We start from the raw sequence: 16,786 nt of genomic DNA, 5'->3' as shown, positions 1-16,786 counted from the left end.
TGTTCTATATGCTGCTTGTCAGGGAACAGGAAGACTTTCAGGAGAGTCTGTACTTCTTTTCTGTCATAAGTCTTCCAGTGTGGAGATGCTGAGTAGTATTTTTAAATACATTGTTCCAGGTTTGACAGCTAAAAAGTTAAATAAAACAAAAAATCTGAAAGGGATGAGGAGGGGGGAACTTACAAATAATACTGTGCAGAATATTGTGCAGTAGGTTATTGCCATAAAAAAGACTGGAGAGCCATAAAATTGACAGAACAGTGAAAGGCTGCAATCTGACTTACTTGGAGGTTTAAAGGAGAAGACTGTAGTAATGGCAGCAACAATCGGATAGGTAAAAAAATTAGCAAGCAGCTCCGGCAAGCATCATGAGAGCTTCAGAAGAGCACGTTCATGATCTTTTTCTCTCTTTCTGACCTTGACCAACAAAAGTTGTCTATCCTTGCTTGAATAAAAGCAGAAGGAAGCAGGATGGTCAAGAAAATAACACTGAGGAGGTGCTATAGTAAATCAACAAAATGCTGTAATTTGCTTGTTTTGCTGTGCTTTAGAGGAAGATTTGAAAAGCTCTTGGGGATGGGGAGTAGGGGGAGCTGGAAAAAAAAGAAGAAAGAATTTTCCAAGAATGGTTTCAAGATTCAAGAAGAGAAAGTTAGTTAAGTCAGCAGCACACAAAAAGAGCAATTGTATAGAGTGGAAAAAAGCAACAAAAGATGAAAGAAATAATGAGAGACCTGACTAGAGAGAAAATGAAACAGAAGAAAACAAAGCAGGAGAAAGTATGGGAGAAGGACATGCAAGGGGAAAAGATTCAAAGATGTTGTTTGGAATATCTTAGTAACAGAAAGAGCCTGGTGAGCCTGGGCTTTTACTGGAAGGGAAATGGAGGAAGGAGGAACAGAGGATGGAGAAGCGTGGTAAAAAGATGACCACTATTAAAATTTGTCTGTGTATGTAATCACTTTTGCACTTCTGCAAACCCTTGCCCAGGTGCCCTCCTGTTCCAACCTCTTTCTGTCAGCAGAGGAGGCAGTAATGACACCCAGAGCCTGGGCTGTGCTGATAGGCAATGTGAAAAAAAGCTCTTTGGAAAGGAAAGGACAAACCTCTCAAAAAGAAGTCATTCACTTGTCAAATTAGTGGCTATAATCAAAGTGGATAGAGACTAATGAAAGGTTAAACCTGCAAATTGCAATATAACAAATGGGTTCACACAAGACAGATCTCTTTTTATAGTAAGAAAAGAAATAACACTGACAAAATATTATTACCTTGGAGAGACCGTGACCAAGCCGTGACTCCCTCAGCCAGCAGTGCGTTCTCCCGCTGTTCTGCTGAACCGGGCACTCCTACTTCTCTTGAAGGACTGGCAGACAAACAGCTCTTCATTGATTGCTGTACTTTGAGATTGCTTTGATCGTTACACTGAGTCTTCAGGAATATATGCTATAATGATATCTCTGCCAGAACCTCAGCAGTTCAAAATAGCATAGTTCAGTCAGAAGTCTGATGTTTACATATTTTGAAGGGTTTGGGAATCATGTAGGAGGTAAACTGATACTGTGGAGTGCTTGTGAGAAAATTACAACAAAATCATAAATGAAAGAAAGATTGGGATTTGGATTTCATCTTTTCTGTCCTATTTTTATCTTTCTGGCACCTTTTGTGGCTTTGGTTGTCAGGAAGGTGTGGGAGAGGGGCTCTTCAGTCTGAGCCGCAGAGCTCTGAGTGTGTAAATGTAAAATAGCATTCAAGAGTTAACAAGATATGTACAATATTTCAGTTTAGGTGAACTTTTCCTTTTCAACTTATCCTTCATCTCTTTCAGAGAACTCTTTCTTTGGTGTTTTGCTTTTCCTTTGTTCTTCCAGGCTACTTTCCTGCAGATTCTTCTTATCTTGCATGTTGCTTATTACAAGACCTGTTTCCACCAACTCTGGTCTTGTCTCAAGGAGGCTGTAACAAGACTTTAATTTTCCAGTTCTTTGGGGCAGTAAACTTTTGTTCTTACTCACTGTTGGTGAAGGGCGCTCTAAATAATTAGCAATAATAAAAATGAAGTGGTTCAGGTGGGAAAGACAAGCTTCAAGATATTACACTCTGCTATGTAATTATTTAATTTCACCATACACCACCAACTGCTTGCACATGATGTGCCTTCCTTAAAGTTTGCTTATGTTGCTGTTCAAAAGTTTCAGGCAAATCAAGAAACTTCCTTTCCAATCTGTAGAAGAGAGGTCATGAATATTCTTTTCTTCCAAATAAGATGCAGTTTTAAGTAGGACATGAATATAATAAATCTGTTGTGCAAGGGTTATACTTCTAATTTTTCAGCAGTTTGGATATTTAGTAATTTGGTGTCACATCAGGAAGTTTTAATTTGAGTGTTTTATTGTGCCATACATTTAGTAGCAATCTGATACTAGAGAGAGGAAATTGCTGCAGTCCCTATTTTTCATGGTTTGTTTGAATGAATAATTAACTATCACACATGATTAATTTAAAATATTTAATAATAAAGCATTTCAGTACACCTCATGGAGCATCCTGTATCACTTTCACAGTGTGCTGCATATAAGAAATATGGTAGTAAAAAGTGGATGCAGAAGAGCGCAGGTGCTAGGAGTGTGGTACAAGGCAGGCCAGGCATGGAGGGCAGCACGCTGCCCTTCTTAGACTGGGCTGGGGGGCTGCTGGGGCAAACAGTGGGGTGAAGGAGGGATTGGGATGAGAATAGTTTCCAAGAGTTGCAAAAAAATATTTAAAAAGAAAGATGTACAGCAATTTTAAACTGAACCAGAAAGAATGAGATGATTGGTCAAATTTTGTGAGGAATATTGATCTTGTTACTTCAGGAGTGTCAGGTGATCCAGGAGATTGGCAGCTGGGTGACCAAAGTGGAGCTTTGTCACTGACTGGGCGTGTCCTGTAGGGCATTTCATGTACTTGAGCCTCAGGTTTTCTGTGTGCAGAAGAAATATTGATATTTCTAAGCATTTTGGGATCACAGGAAAACAATAGTAGGAGGTGGAATTTGGTTTAGCAGACATGGACGGTCTGGTGTTCTCCACTTGCTATGATGCAATAGTCACAAAGAGAGCATCACTTCTTACAGAGAAAATCCTCTTAAACGCTACCTTGAAAACAAAGGAAAAAGAAATTGAGGATGAGAAAGGGGCGTAGGAAGAAGCAGAAAAGAGGAAGAAAAAAATATACTCCTTCTGTGGAAAATGTCTGGAGGATGCAGCTTTGTGGCATTTTCTGTGTGGTCCCTGGGAGCAGGCCAGGAGAAGCTCTTCTCTTGGGCAGCCTGTCAGACCCCCCTCTCCTAGGAGCTCTCAGCCATGCAGAGACTCCCACCTTCTTTCTCAGATGTATCGTTGCAGCCAGGGGAAGTATCATCGCAAAACTTTTTGTAAAAGCTGATATTATACCACGTCCTTCCACTAATGATGAGTACTTCCTGAAAAGTTACTGAAGATCAAATTCATCGCAGGATTTCTGGGCAAGAAAACAGACTTTTTAAACATAATCCACACTAATATCCAAAAATCTGATGCTGTAACAGTCTGAGTCACTAAAACTCCCACTGGTTTCTGTGGAGAGCTGAGTGTTTCTTAAGAGGTGCACAGCAGCTTGCAGCAGTGAACCAAGGCTGGGCTCTATTTCAATTCTTGTTCCCTGTGTGGAATACATCTCCTTGGCACTTGCTGTTGGCTAGCTGGTGACTTTTAAGCAGAAAACACACACAAAAAACAAAACAGTTGCAGTTTTCTTGTAATAGCTTTCTAATTAAACTTTTTTCCTCTTTGTATCACTAAATGTGTGTAATTGGTCATCTTAAATTGGGCATTATATTCAGTTTTCTTTATAAAAGAGGATTCTGTATTCTAGCCAATGTGATTTCTTCCAAACCTTTTCTTGCTCCTGGCTTGTAAGCGGCAAGTTAGTGTGTCCAAAAAAAACTTACTTCAGTGTTTTGGTTGAAGTTTTTGAATAAGAGTGTTATTTTTAAATATCCTTATTTCTAAATAGGCCAACAAGAAGCATAAACAAAGTTAGCCAAGGTAGAGGCATTTGTCCAATTATATGCAGTTTGTCTTTCCTTTCCTGTTGAACTCCAATTTGAGTCTCCCCTCCCACGCAATGTGGGCAGGACAGAGTCCAATGTTGGGTCCAGCCTGTAAACGATCTTTGTTTTATGAGAAGATTGTGCAAAATGTGAAGCTGATCCAAAGCTCATGAGGTCTTGGGGAGACTTTCTGTTTACCTTAGTCAGCTTTGGAGCAGGCACTGTATGGAGGAGGGAGAATGTATCTGGGCTATTGCTGGTAGAAAGTCCCTCAAGAACAAGTAGTTCATAAAAATGGAGTTTTGCTGTCAGGCAGGCAGAGTGTGGTGCGAATCTCTGGGAAATGTGCCGAAGTAGTTCTTGGGAGCCTCAGTTAATGGAGTTTCTGTAGATTTCTGCTCATATTTGAAAGTTTTCCTTGGTGTATCCACCCTTAACTCACCATTAATGTAACGAGTATAACTGTCATTTTGTCACAGAGAAACTTAGGTTGGAATAAGTGCAGTAAGACTTTGTGGGGGTCAGATATGAGAATGACAGGTACAAAGTCAGAAAGAAGAGGCTTTTTTGCCATGGATACTGGCAAGAGCAAGGATGGATCTCAAATAAAATGTCAGCTTTTAATGAAAATTCTGTGTTTGGTAAAGCTAATTTACCTTGTATTGTAATTAAAGTGCAGTTTTCTTTTGTGGCAAGCTTTCTGTTTCTCGGTTCATGTTAAGAATAACGTGCTATGTTATTAAGAAGTTCTGAGGGGAAACCTTGTGGCTGTCTACAAGTACCTGAAAGAAGGTTGTGGCATGGAGGGTATTGGTTTCTTCTCCCAAGCAGCAAGTGATAGGACAAGAGGAAATAGCCTCAAGCTGCACCAGAGGAGATTTAGATTGGATATTAGGAAAAAATCCGTCACAGAAAGGGTTGTCAGGCACTGGCACAGGCTGCCAAGGGAAGTGATGGAGTCACCATCTCTGGAGGTGGTTAAAAGGCATTTAGATGAAGTTCTTAGGGACATGGTTTAGGACTCGATGATTCTGAGGGTCTCTTCCAACCGAAATGATTCTATGATTTAAGGGAGGACTACAGTTCTCCTTATTGTGTGGAGTGAGATTTACTTTCCCAATGTATAGCAAAGTCTTGACAAGCCTCAAGAAAAAAAAGAATTCTAAAAGGCAAAGTACAGTCTCTGCCATGCTACTTGTCATTTTCCATGTTATCTGTTTATACAGTGTGGAATTTTAAAAAATAAATTATATAAATATTTATGCAAATGTTGATTTATTATTCAGTAATCAGTCTTTGTTGGATACATTATAGCATAATCAGTTGTATTTTTAAAAGCATTTAATTTCATGCCTAATTAACATATTATAAATTGAGGATAGAAAATTAAATTATTATGGACAGTTTGCAAATGTAATACATACAGTGTTCTTCAATAATTGCATGAATATTGGATGTAATGTGATGTGTTACTTCCACTCTCTTTTGTGCTTACTCTTCACTGATCGAGTGGAATGAATGGGCTCCCAGGGACATGTACTGTGCTGCCCCGGAGCAGCAGCAGATTCCCATTAACATCAAAGCGAACTGTGTGTGGAGGCAGAGAACGGTATACGGCCCAGTGTGTGTAAATCAGATCAGCTCCACGTAGGCATCTGGAATTTTGAAACACGTCTACCTTTTGAGGAGTAATTTCCTGTAACTTGATTATTTTGGCAAATGGCCGCATAGTTTGGGCCTGATCCTCCTCTTTGTTTAGCCAGTGGCAAAATTCCCTCTGACTTCAATGAGAACAGGACAAGATCCCAAAAAGCGTGTATGTAGCTTGTGGAATTTGGCTGTGCCTAATTTCACGGTGCTATGAATTTTGCAAAAACTCTTGCCATGGAATACTGTTGCCTTGTTTTGTGCTACCTTTGCACTTCACATGACAAAATTCTGCTTTCTGTAGAGGGAGTAATGATTTCTTGAGCAACTGCATGGTTCCTAATATTTTCTTTGGGATCCCTGACTCCCTGGGAATTTGAAGCCAGCTGTTTGCATTGCATTTACAGTGCTTACGACCTAGGATTTCTGAAGATAGTAGAAGCTTGGCTTTTGTCTAATTAAATGTACTTTGTAATGGAAAACTTGATACAATATACAGAGCTGGGGTCAAAAAAATGAAGGGTAGAATGGGACTGCTTAGCTATATTCAGCTAAACCATGCAAATTGGCTCCCAACTGAATTGTTACTGTTAGCTGAATAACTGAGTAATCTTTGTTGTTTAGAGATAAATAATAATACATGTTACTGAATTCCACTGACAAATAAATCATTTAATGATTGAGATTATATAAACATGCATATTGAAAAAAGACCCTTGAAAAGTAAAGCTCCCTTCAGTCGATAACAGGACAGTTTTGTAAACCACTTAAAGCTGTGATAAAATCCTACTTGACTGGCCCACGAGCAGATGTGACAAGTTGAATTTATTTCCTCTCTTACCAGGAAGCTTTGCAGGAAACTCTTAACATATGGTGCTTTTCACTTCCATCTAGAGCTATAAACGTTATTGGAAAAGGATGTTCCCAGGAGCAGCAAGTTTCTGACGTTTCTGCCAAATGGACTCCAAATGATCCTTCTGCGGTTCTGAATTCCCTGAGTTCTTAGGAGCTGGCAGCCAAGAATCTGATCTAAACACAACTCACTAATTTAATTATTTTATTATAGATCTGTGGAAGGCTCTTGCAGACCAGTGACTTTGCATCTGTATTGTATCTAGCTAGGCAGGAAGCGCAAGTTAGAAGAGTATAAATATTTTGTTTCCTAACTGCTTTTTGCTTGAAAACTTGGAAATCATTTCACACACAAATCAGTCACACAAGTGTGAATGCAGAGGAATGAAAAATAGAGATAAAAGTAACATCATCTTGTATTTGGTTTATATTTTGAATGTCTGTATTTCCTGGGGAGATCGAGTTAGAGTGTGTCCCGTAGGTCGGAGTAGTAATGAAAATCACAACATAACATTGCACAGCTGCACTTGAGCTCTCTCCCTACTCCCTTTCCAAAAAGGTAAATTAGGTACTTGTACAAAGAATAAGCCATCGAATCCCTTCAGAAGAAGCACTAAAGTGTGTGTTTTTGTTTAATGCGGTTCCAGAATATTTTACTCTAAGGATTTAAATAGCTCAGGTTTTTTTGCCTTTTCTTTTTGGAAGATTAGCTACTGGCTACAAAATAACATTTATTCTAAGGTAGCGAATTTACTTTGCAGGCACAGTTTTACTTATAGGTTTAGTTGGAGCACTGAAATAGAAGGGAGAGGGTTGTATTTCAGTTGGGACCTGCTTTGGAATGCCGTCAAAATAAGAGGGACATGAGCTGGACCTGATAACTCAGGTAACCACAAACCTGCTGTTCCCCTAGCCCCTATTAGCAGAGCCTGGGCAGGCGTGGTGGCAGCATTTGATGGGACCCTGAACAAGTCCTCAGGCTGGGGGGCACACCAGAGATACACAGAGATACATGACAGAGATACAGTGTTTGTTGGGAAAAAAAAAAGGATATTGACTTAAAATCCAGTTTTGATTGGGTGTGACAGTGTGATTTAGCTGCCTTTTTGTTTTTCCTTTGTCCCTTCATAATGGGGGTTTGGACTTGAAGATCTGGGATGTGGGGGGAGATGCCATCCAGAGGATTACTTTGACTCTTCTATCCATGAAATTATATTTATGTGATTGTGTAGGGGAGAAAAAATAGTGGGTCTAACTGCCAAAGATGTATTTCTGATAGCTGCATTTGCATGCAAAATAAGAAATAGCAGTCCTTGCACCAAAGAAAATGGTGATTTATCTGATATCACAAGACTTGTGATTCTTCCAAGGATTGGAAGAATATTTCTGGTTCATGAAGGATGGAAAGTGAAAATAGCAATTAGCAACATTGCTGAAATTTGTGCTAGTCCTCTATAGACCAGGAAGAGCTGGAACAGCTGAAAGGCAACAGAAAAACAGGGTGTGAGCAGGGCTGATAAAAACACTAAAATTAGGAATAAATAGCTGAATGTAGCTGATTAGAATACAGTAAAAGAAAAAAAAGTCCAAGGAACCGTAATGAAAACTGGCAATTTACTCACACGGACACTGGAAAAATCAGTACGTTTTGATGTTGTTTTGTGAGAAGACCTATCTTAAGAGGGAAGAACTTGGATTTTTCTTTTTAAGTCACTTTTTATCCAAGTGTTGTTAGGTAAAGCTTTTAAATGTTTGGGTTTTTTTTCTTCTTGAGGATGCCATCCTCTTAAACAGGGATGGAAAGATGCAGAAAAATGTCAACCCATACAGGAGTAGATTCTGACAGGGTACTACTAATGGAACTGTAGTGTTTTATCCTGCCCTTCTAATTTGGCAAACATCTCCATTGATTATGTTAATTAGTAGTGAATATTCTGCAAGTAAATTATGATACCCCCTTTGGGCCTCTTCAGCTGCAGAGGGAGAACCCAGGCTGTCCTCATGCATGTCCTGGGCCCAGCTTTCAGCATCAAGCGGAAAAAAAAGCTGATAGCAGCATCTGCTTAGTGTTGTGTGCCTGGACACTGCACAACGTCATGAGAGAGTTCTGACCTCTCCACACTTTGGTGGGTTCCTGAGTCCAGTTCAGACCTCACTCTCCAGTTCAGTTTCCCACATCGTTGTTAACCTAAGTGTATTAAAGCCACAATATCTTAGATTGCTTTATATTATGTTAATTTATACCTTATATGCCTGGTGCCAGACTTCTGTGCAGAAGTATCAACAGTTTCTGATATCTTTCTGAACTGAAGATTATTTTGGCAGTTAATAAACGCTGTTAGACATTTATTATGTCATATGTTTTGAAGCTGTAAAACATGATAATAATGTTCCTTAACACTTTAACTATCCTAAATATCTGTAGCTAAACAATTTAGACTCAGTGAGTTACTGTATGTTAGATAAACACTAACTCAAGAGAAAACAACTATTTAGCCAATTGTTTTTTCCATTTGTATCTGTGCAACCTCACTGAATTTGCCATAGTACATCTAAAGACTCAATTTGGACAGTAGCTTAGAAAATCTTCTTATGTAGTAGTGCTGTTAAACCTCACTAAAATATTTTAATAATCAATTGCTATTTAATTAACATGCAATTGCTGTCTTAGTAAATCTAAATTAAATCCCCATTTTAGCCACTTAATTCAAAGTGTGAATTAACATTCTTTATTGATAAGTGGTATTATAATAGGCTTTCAGTCCTGAGTTGAAGAAAAAAAGATCAATTGTAACACTAAGTTGGATTCCGTATAAAATTAATCACATATTTCTAGTGCAGTGTGAATTCCTTCTCGCACCTTCTCTTGGTGCAGTGTATCTGTTCTTGGTCAGAACATCATGGTAAGGGCACATATTGCATTTCCCCTTCCTAGCTTTCACAAGGAGGACCGCAGTATTTTCCCATTCCTTTAAAAATTCAGGCATACTGGAGAAAAGATGTCCTGGGACAGCTCTCCCACCTTAGCCCCCTGTCGTGCAGGAGTAAAAGAGGTCTGATGAAGACTGGTGAAGGGAGAAAGAGGCTAAGATGTGAGGCAAGGATGAGAAAGACAATGAGGTGTACCTAGGCAGGCAGAAAAGATGTGTAAAAGGCACAACAATAATGAAGGATGTGAGACATGTTACCCACCGCCATGGATTTTAACCACAGCCTGAGTAACATTAAATAGTCACATATTTCGGCTGTAGCCAATACTTTCTGCTAAATCCGTCTCTCATAATGATGTCTCAGCAGGACTGGGCCTCTTTCTTCTGTCACTGATCGGAGCAAATCCAATCGAAGCAAATTGGAGCCAATTGGTGTTTCCATTATGCAGTGGCAGGAGAATTGAACTCATTGCCACTAAGGATATATCAGTACTTCCTATTAATGTCAGTTTTCAGTTTTATAACATTTTGTTAAAAGTTCCCTCGGGCTGTATTCACTACACAGATTTTCAGAGAAGGAAGACATATTTTATATTGAGAGCTCATTTGGTTTATTGTTAGAGGATGCTTGTGTTCAGAACTTAAATTGATATTACTTTCAACCAGTGAAGACATTGTCTCCTTTATTGTAGCTACTGGTCTGCAAATGGACAATTCACCCAAGTTTTCATTGGATAGCTTTATTGCATTTTGGATGAATTTAAGCAGAAGTAATATTTCCTTGCTAAGCTCCATACTTGGCAATATAGTCATGCCTTATATTTTATAATGGATGACTTTTTTAATATTACATATTCTGTATTAATACCAAACTCCCATGTTTTGCTAGAAAAGGACTATATTTTGCCATCGGGTATGAACATGCAACTTTTGCTAATTTAAATAAAGGTTAAAAGGACAATTTCAAGCATTGTAATAGATTTTTATTTGCCATGCTTTTCTCTTTATTATTCTAAATGGATCTTTAAATGTCCTAGCTAGTTCTATTTCGTAAGTTTGAAGATGTATTACTTTGCCACAGTTCTGCTTTGGTTTTGTTTTTGTGGTGTGTTTTGTTTTTGTTTTTTTAATATATATCTGTCTTGATTACTGTCTTTATTACTATATCTTGCACTGTTTATTTCTGATGTCATTTTAGCTTAAGGCTACTGTGGTGTAATCATTCTGCCTTAAGCATCATTTTTCCCTATGGCATGTACATAGTGAACAGTACAAATTACAGATTGGAAATATTGCTGACATTCTGTTTCATAACAATAGAAATAAGCTTCTGGCCCCTCTCAAGGTGAGCTCTTCCAGGTCGTTTTCTTCTCTCAGACTTGCTGATGTAAATCAGGAGTAATACTATTTATTCTAGTTAAATATTTTGTTTCTCAGTGAGGAGAATCTGCTGTCTAAAACAACAGTCTTTTCAGACCTTTATGGGTTTTGTGCCATATCGTTAGTCACAAAAACAGAATTGCTGGAAGTGCTTCCTTTTGCCTATGATTTTGCCACTGTTCAAGCGTATCTGGCATGTCGAAGAGTCCTGTTGTTCCCAGGGAAGCAGGAGCCCAGCTAAGAGTGTAGAACATGAGGGAAACAAAGCACTGTTGTTTATTGTCTTTGCAACCTTCTTTCTTGTCTACCTTTAAAGGCTGAGACCATAAGCTATAATGTCTTTGTTATTAAAATAAGAGTGGAATTAGAATCTGTGTTCATTAGAGGCCATCGGCTCAGCTTTGTAGTTATACCCACATAGTTCTTGTTTCTTGCTTGCAGCAAAAGTCACTCAGCTTTCAGAATTTGATTGCATTGCATTGCAGATGGTATGACATTGAGAGGAGCAGTTGATACATGACATTGTGCTGTCATTTAGAGAGACCGCGACAGCCTGGAGAAATGGACCAACAGAAACCTAATGAAATCTTTTAAAAGTAAATACGAAGTCATGCACCTGGGAGGGAGTCATGCTATGCCCACTGGAAAGCAGTGTGGTAGCAAAGGCCTGGGGGTCATGGTGGACACCAAGTTGACCATGAGCTAGCAATGTTCTCTTGTGTTGAAGAAGGTGGGCAGCCTCCTGAGCTGCATGAGGCAGCACCTTTCCAGCACATCAAGGGAGGTGATCCTTCCCCTCTAGTTGGTCTTGGTAAGATATATTGGGAGTGCTGTGTCCAGTTTTGGCTTCCTCAGCACAAGAAATGTACAGACATATTGGAGGGAGTGCAGCAAAGGACTAGGAAGTTGATTTATAGTCTGGAACATGTGTCATGTGAGGAGAGGCTGAGAGAGCGGGGATATAAATATCTAATGGGAGTCAGTGAAGAAGGTGAAACCAGCCTCTACAGTGGTGTCCAATAGGGAAAAACAACAACAGACAAACACAAAACAAGAAACCCCAACCAACCACCAGCAACAAACAACAACACCCAGCAAGAGGCAATGGGCACAAACTGGAATACAAGAAATTCCATGCAAATATAGGAAAAACCTTTTTTACTGTGAGGTTTGTCAAATATTAGAGCATGTTGCCAAGAAATATTTAGGAGTCTCCATCCTGGAAAGTAGTAAAAATTTGAATGGGCATGGCCCTGAGCAACCAGCTGAGACTGAGCCTGCTTTGAGCAGTGGGGTTGGACAAGGTGATGTCCAGAGGTCCCTGCCAACCTCAGTGATTGCCTTAATCTCTTATCTATACCTCTGCTTACCCCATCCCACTATTCATTCAAATCTTGTTTTCATGAAACATCCCAGCATGAGAATACATTGCCTACATGCAGTGTGGTCTTCACTCCTCTGTTCTAGTCAGGCAAAGAGATATCCATGTATGATGGAGATGCTTAAAAATTGTGAAGGCATATGTTAAATGTTAGTATGAAATTATATAGTCCTCCTTCTTTGTAGTCCTGCTGAGAGTTTTGTAGCTTCAGAGATTTTGGTATTTTGTTGTGGGTTTTTTTTTTTTAGATCAGCCTTTTGCCAAAATATTACTCTACCCATGTACATTTAGGTAGCGTACACCAGATACCTTCACTGGAGGTATAATGCTTTTGCCTCCTTTTTGAGAACGTGTGCCCCGTAAATGCTTCTGCTAGATTTTGTAGTCTCATACACCAGTCTGTGATTTTTGTTTGGCCACATTGCCAAAATGACTTCACATACCCATCTTTGTTACGTTTCTGCAAGAATTTAAGTTCTCCATTCTCACTTCCAACAGGCCTCAGTTTATTCCAAATATCAAGTTAATAAGGCATCTCCTGTTTTTATGGAGTCTCTTCTGTTTAACTTGTGAGGTGGTTTTATCTGCTGAGTATTTTTTAAAATATCTCTGATTCTCTAGATATTTTGAGAACATTTTATTTTTTTAGTATCTGACTCATAAAACATAAGCTATTTTTTAGTTTTGACCAGGCACAGAAGCCACACAGAACATATTTTAATGTATTTAGCTGTATAAGTAGAATCCTAAAAACCAGACCTTTTTTTCAGTGCAAATACTTGTCTTCATAAATTCAGGATTTGTTTTCCATGAGAATCTACAGATACATCTTTTAAGTTCACAAACATCTCTCCTCCTAGACTTGTTTGTTAAAATATTAAGAAGGTAATAAACAGAGAGAAGTTTAAGCATACTAATTTGAAAACATGAAATCATTTTTGGAGAGGCATGTCTTGCTTATTTGCTCAGTTCTAATTTGGACTCTTTACCACCAAGACATGAGCTGGACCCCTAACTCATTTTAAATAAATTACTGAACAAATGGTAATGACTTTTGGTCATTATCAGCATGGGCTAAATTCATGCTGGTTTTCATCAGATGAAAGATTGTGTCACACTACGATTCCCTTGAGCCATCCAGTCCCTCAGCTATCAGCAGCACTTTAATTTTCTCTCAGAGACAGTATAATGTGAGCACTCAGCCTGGTTCACTCAGAAAATGTGGTAATTTTTCATACTTTCAAACACAGATGTTCTACCAAGTTTCATCCGGAGAGGCTAAATCTACATTTTAAAGCAAGGACACCCTAGATGTTACTTTTGAAATAACATACAACATGGCACAAAGAAATAAATGAATATAATGGTGTAACAAAAGTTATAAATCAGACCCAGGAGACAAGAATAACAAAATAAAAGTGAAAAATTCACCTTTTAATTATGGTGGTGAAGCCTCTGAGATTGTGAAAGCATTCATTTGTATAATTCTGATTTATACAGTCCTTACAGGAGAATTTACCAAACGTGTTTCCTGAATATAATCTTGCGGATAGGAAAGTTTGCGGGTTTTTTAATTCTCACAAATTATAGGATATAATCCTAAGAAAACACTTAATGTCATGATCACATTTTATCTGCAGAAATCAGATGCGAGGCTTTTAAAGAAAAATATTTAGCAAGAAATATTTTCTTTTAAAGATCAATGTTAAATCTTTCTGTTCCACTTTTTTCATTATCAGAACGTGTTATTTTTTCCCTTTCTGGATGTAGCCTATTATTATTACACCACAAACCTTCAAAATGTATGTTTCTGGTTTCCAGGAAAATTTGAAAATTTCCTGAAATTTGTTTACTGTTTATATATTTGTGCATCTGGATTTCACAGATAAAGAAATGTCAAGCTGTTTGGATGACAGTTGCCATTAAAACCCAACAGGGACACATTCCGAGGATGTATTTCACCACAACCTGTAAGGGCAAAGAGTAGGCACAGGGATTGCAGAGAGTGAGCTGCAGGATTTTTCCTGAAGAAACAGGAAAATGAAGTAAAACCACAGGGGAAAAACCTGAACAGAGAATATTTGGGTCTCCTCCTGCCGACTTGCAGGAATAGGCCTACAGATAATGAATGTGCCTACCAGCTTCAGGGTTGTGTTTAAACATCACTCAGTTTACTGATTGATGTAGACAGAGACTTAATGGGGAAGTTTGGCTCTTTAAGTTCATGTTTAGTCTCCTCTATATTCTACATAATGTCACTGTTAAACTTGTCACAATTCTTTGTAGATATGTCTCTGAAATGTTGCCAGCACTTACAAAAAGATTAATCTCTCCTTCCTCTCTGCATGAGTTTCCTTGAGAAAAAACAGTTAACATATTTGCTCTTCTTTCAAGCAGATTTTATCTTGCCCGATATAGAAATATCATGAGACGGCAACAAAGGATATCTATATCCTATATAACAAACACATATCAGTTTAATATTGTGCTTGTGAATATATGACACGTTAGAAGTAGTAGAACTGTGATTCAATTTCTCAAAAGAAAATGATTCAAGGAAGCAGGCCCTAGTATATTCTTCTGTGAAGAAATACCTGTGGGTGAGGGTAATATACAGATTCCCCCATACATCCTGACATCCTTAGCTCAGTGAGTTTGGCTTGCGTGCTCTGCTTAAAAGCTGGGGGGTGCAGAGGAAGCTAAACTTTGCTCCAACCTGGAAAACCCAGTGGGCTTCTCATTGCAACCTTTAAATTTCTCCTACACATCCCTCGTGGCACTGTGGGCGCCACCTTCTTCAGAAACAGCGTGCCTATCTCTGGCAAACCTGGTTACCAGAGCATCCCTAGGTGTCTAATCTAACTCAGAGATTGGCCTACAGAGACCCCTTAACAGCAGACACGTGGTGCCAAAGCCTTACCCAGCTCACTCTGACTATTTCTCTGTAAACACAGCAGACGTGCTTAATGCCTGCTGGAATCTGTAGGGAAGCAGCTGATGCAATAAGATGCTTAACAGTTCCTGTGCTACTTGGGTCCCACAAAACCCATATGGAAGCTTCTATGTGTTTTTTGCGTAGCATGGAATAGAAGCACCTTAAAATGGATGGATGCCATGCCAGATGAACATTTTGAAAACATGTCTAGTTACTCTTTTCTCACTTGTACATAACTCTACTTTTTGTGCTGAACTTCACTGAAGCCTGTCATCACGGATGAAAATGTCTTATGCCTTTTGAAAAATGAAAATGATGGAATGTAAAAACTTCTATTGTTTATAGCAGCGATTATTGATAATGTTTTTTTAGAATCCTTTTAGAATACTTATTTGACTGTGGGTAGAGGTAATAACAGAGGAAAAAATATTGCAGCATTTAGTTAGTCAGACAAGGGATATTTATTTTTTTCATTGAACTTAAATTGGGAAGTAAAAGTTCAAACATCTCTGGTAAGATTTTGACTCCACCAAAGTCACTGTTGTAGCTTCATCGGCTTCAGCAATGCAGTACGCTACATCTACCATATTTACCTATTTACCTGTGAAGTCAAGCGGACAGAAATGGTGGGCTGCTAATTAAAAAAAAAACAATAATAATGGTTTTAGACCTCCTCCTCTAAGAAAATGAAAATTGGAAATCTATGATGGATTTATCTCACTTTGTAGAAGGACAATAATTTGCAGTTTTAGCTTTAGATTTTTGAGTTTGTTTTCAAAAATGTGAGGAAAAAAGTTGTTTTGTAATTACTTCAGTGTTTCTTTCATAGTTAAAAGTATTGAGCTACCTGACAATGTACCTTGAATATAGGAAGTAAGATTATATGTTTTTAGTATCTGTTATAATTGTTTTATTTTTAGTATTCTTTCCTTGTCTGAAAATGCAGATAATTCTAGGGTTTTTTTAAGTAAACTACATTATTTAAATGCATAAATTTTCTTAAGCCTCAATGGGTTACTCTGACTTGTACGGCTATTACTTTTCCAGTTGCAAGCAATAATGATACTGTAAAGAGATTCCATTCGAGAAAATATTTAAATAAACTTTCTTCATCCAAAAATGAGATGCAGCATATTTACATTTTTATTTGATGAAGCCTGTTTCTGCTATCTTTGTTCTTAATTTGGTCTCAAAAGAATTAGTAGTAAGAGGAAAAATAGTCTGTAAATATGTATGAAATCAAATTTAGAGGGTAGGCTAAAAGGTATTGACTGCCAGCAGTGCTAAACGGCAGGAGGCAAAATTTCCTCCATAGTTTTCTTCTTGGCTGGAAACACATTGCCTTCCATCTAGATTATTTAATCCTCAAAATGCACATCAAAGCTTCTCATCGGGTGGTGTATGTCTTTATAGGCAGTTGAATGTCAAAGATCTAGCTTAAAGATTTTTGAAAAATGTAAAACATAATAGATCCCAGATAATAACACAGCAGTGAAACTCCTATAGTATTCCTTCCAGCAAATTTCCTGCATGAGAATTTGTGTCATCCATCCAACAGATAGAAATAAAATGATCAAGTCATGTTACTG

The sequence above is a fragment of the Nesoenas mayeri genome (genome assembly GCF_963082525.1).
Source record: "Nesoenas mayeri genome assembly, chromosome: 8".
NCBI lineage: Eukaryota > Metazoa > Chordata > Aves > Columbiformes > Columbidae > Nesoenas > Nesoenas mayeri.
The sequence above is the reverse complement of the archived record's forward strand: the minus strand, read 5'-3'. Positions refer to the sequence as shown.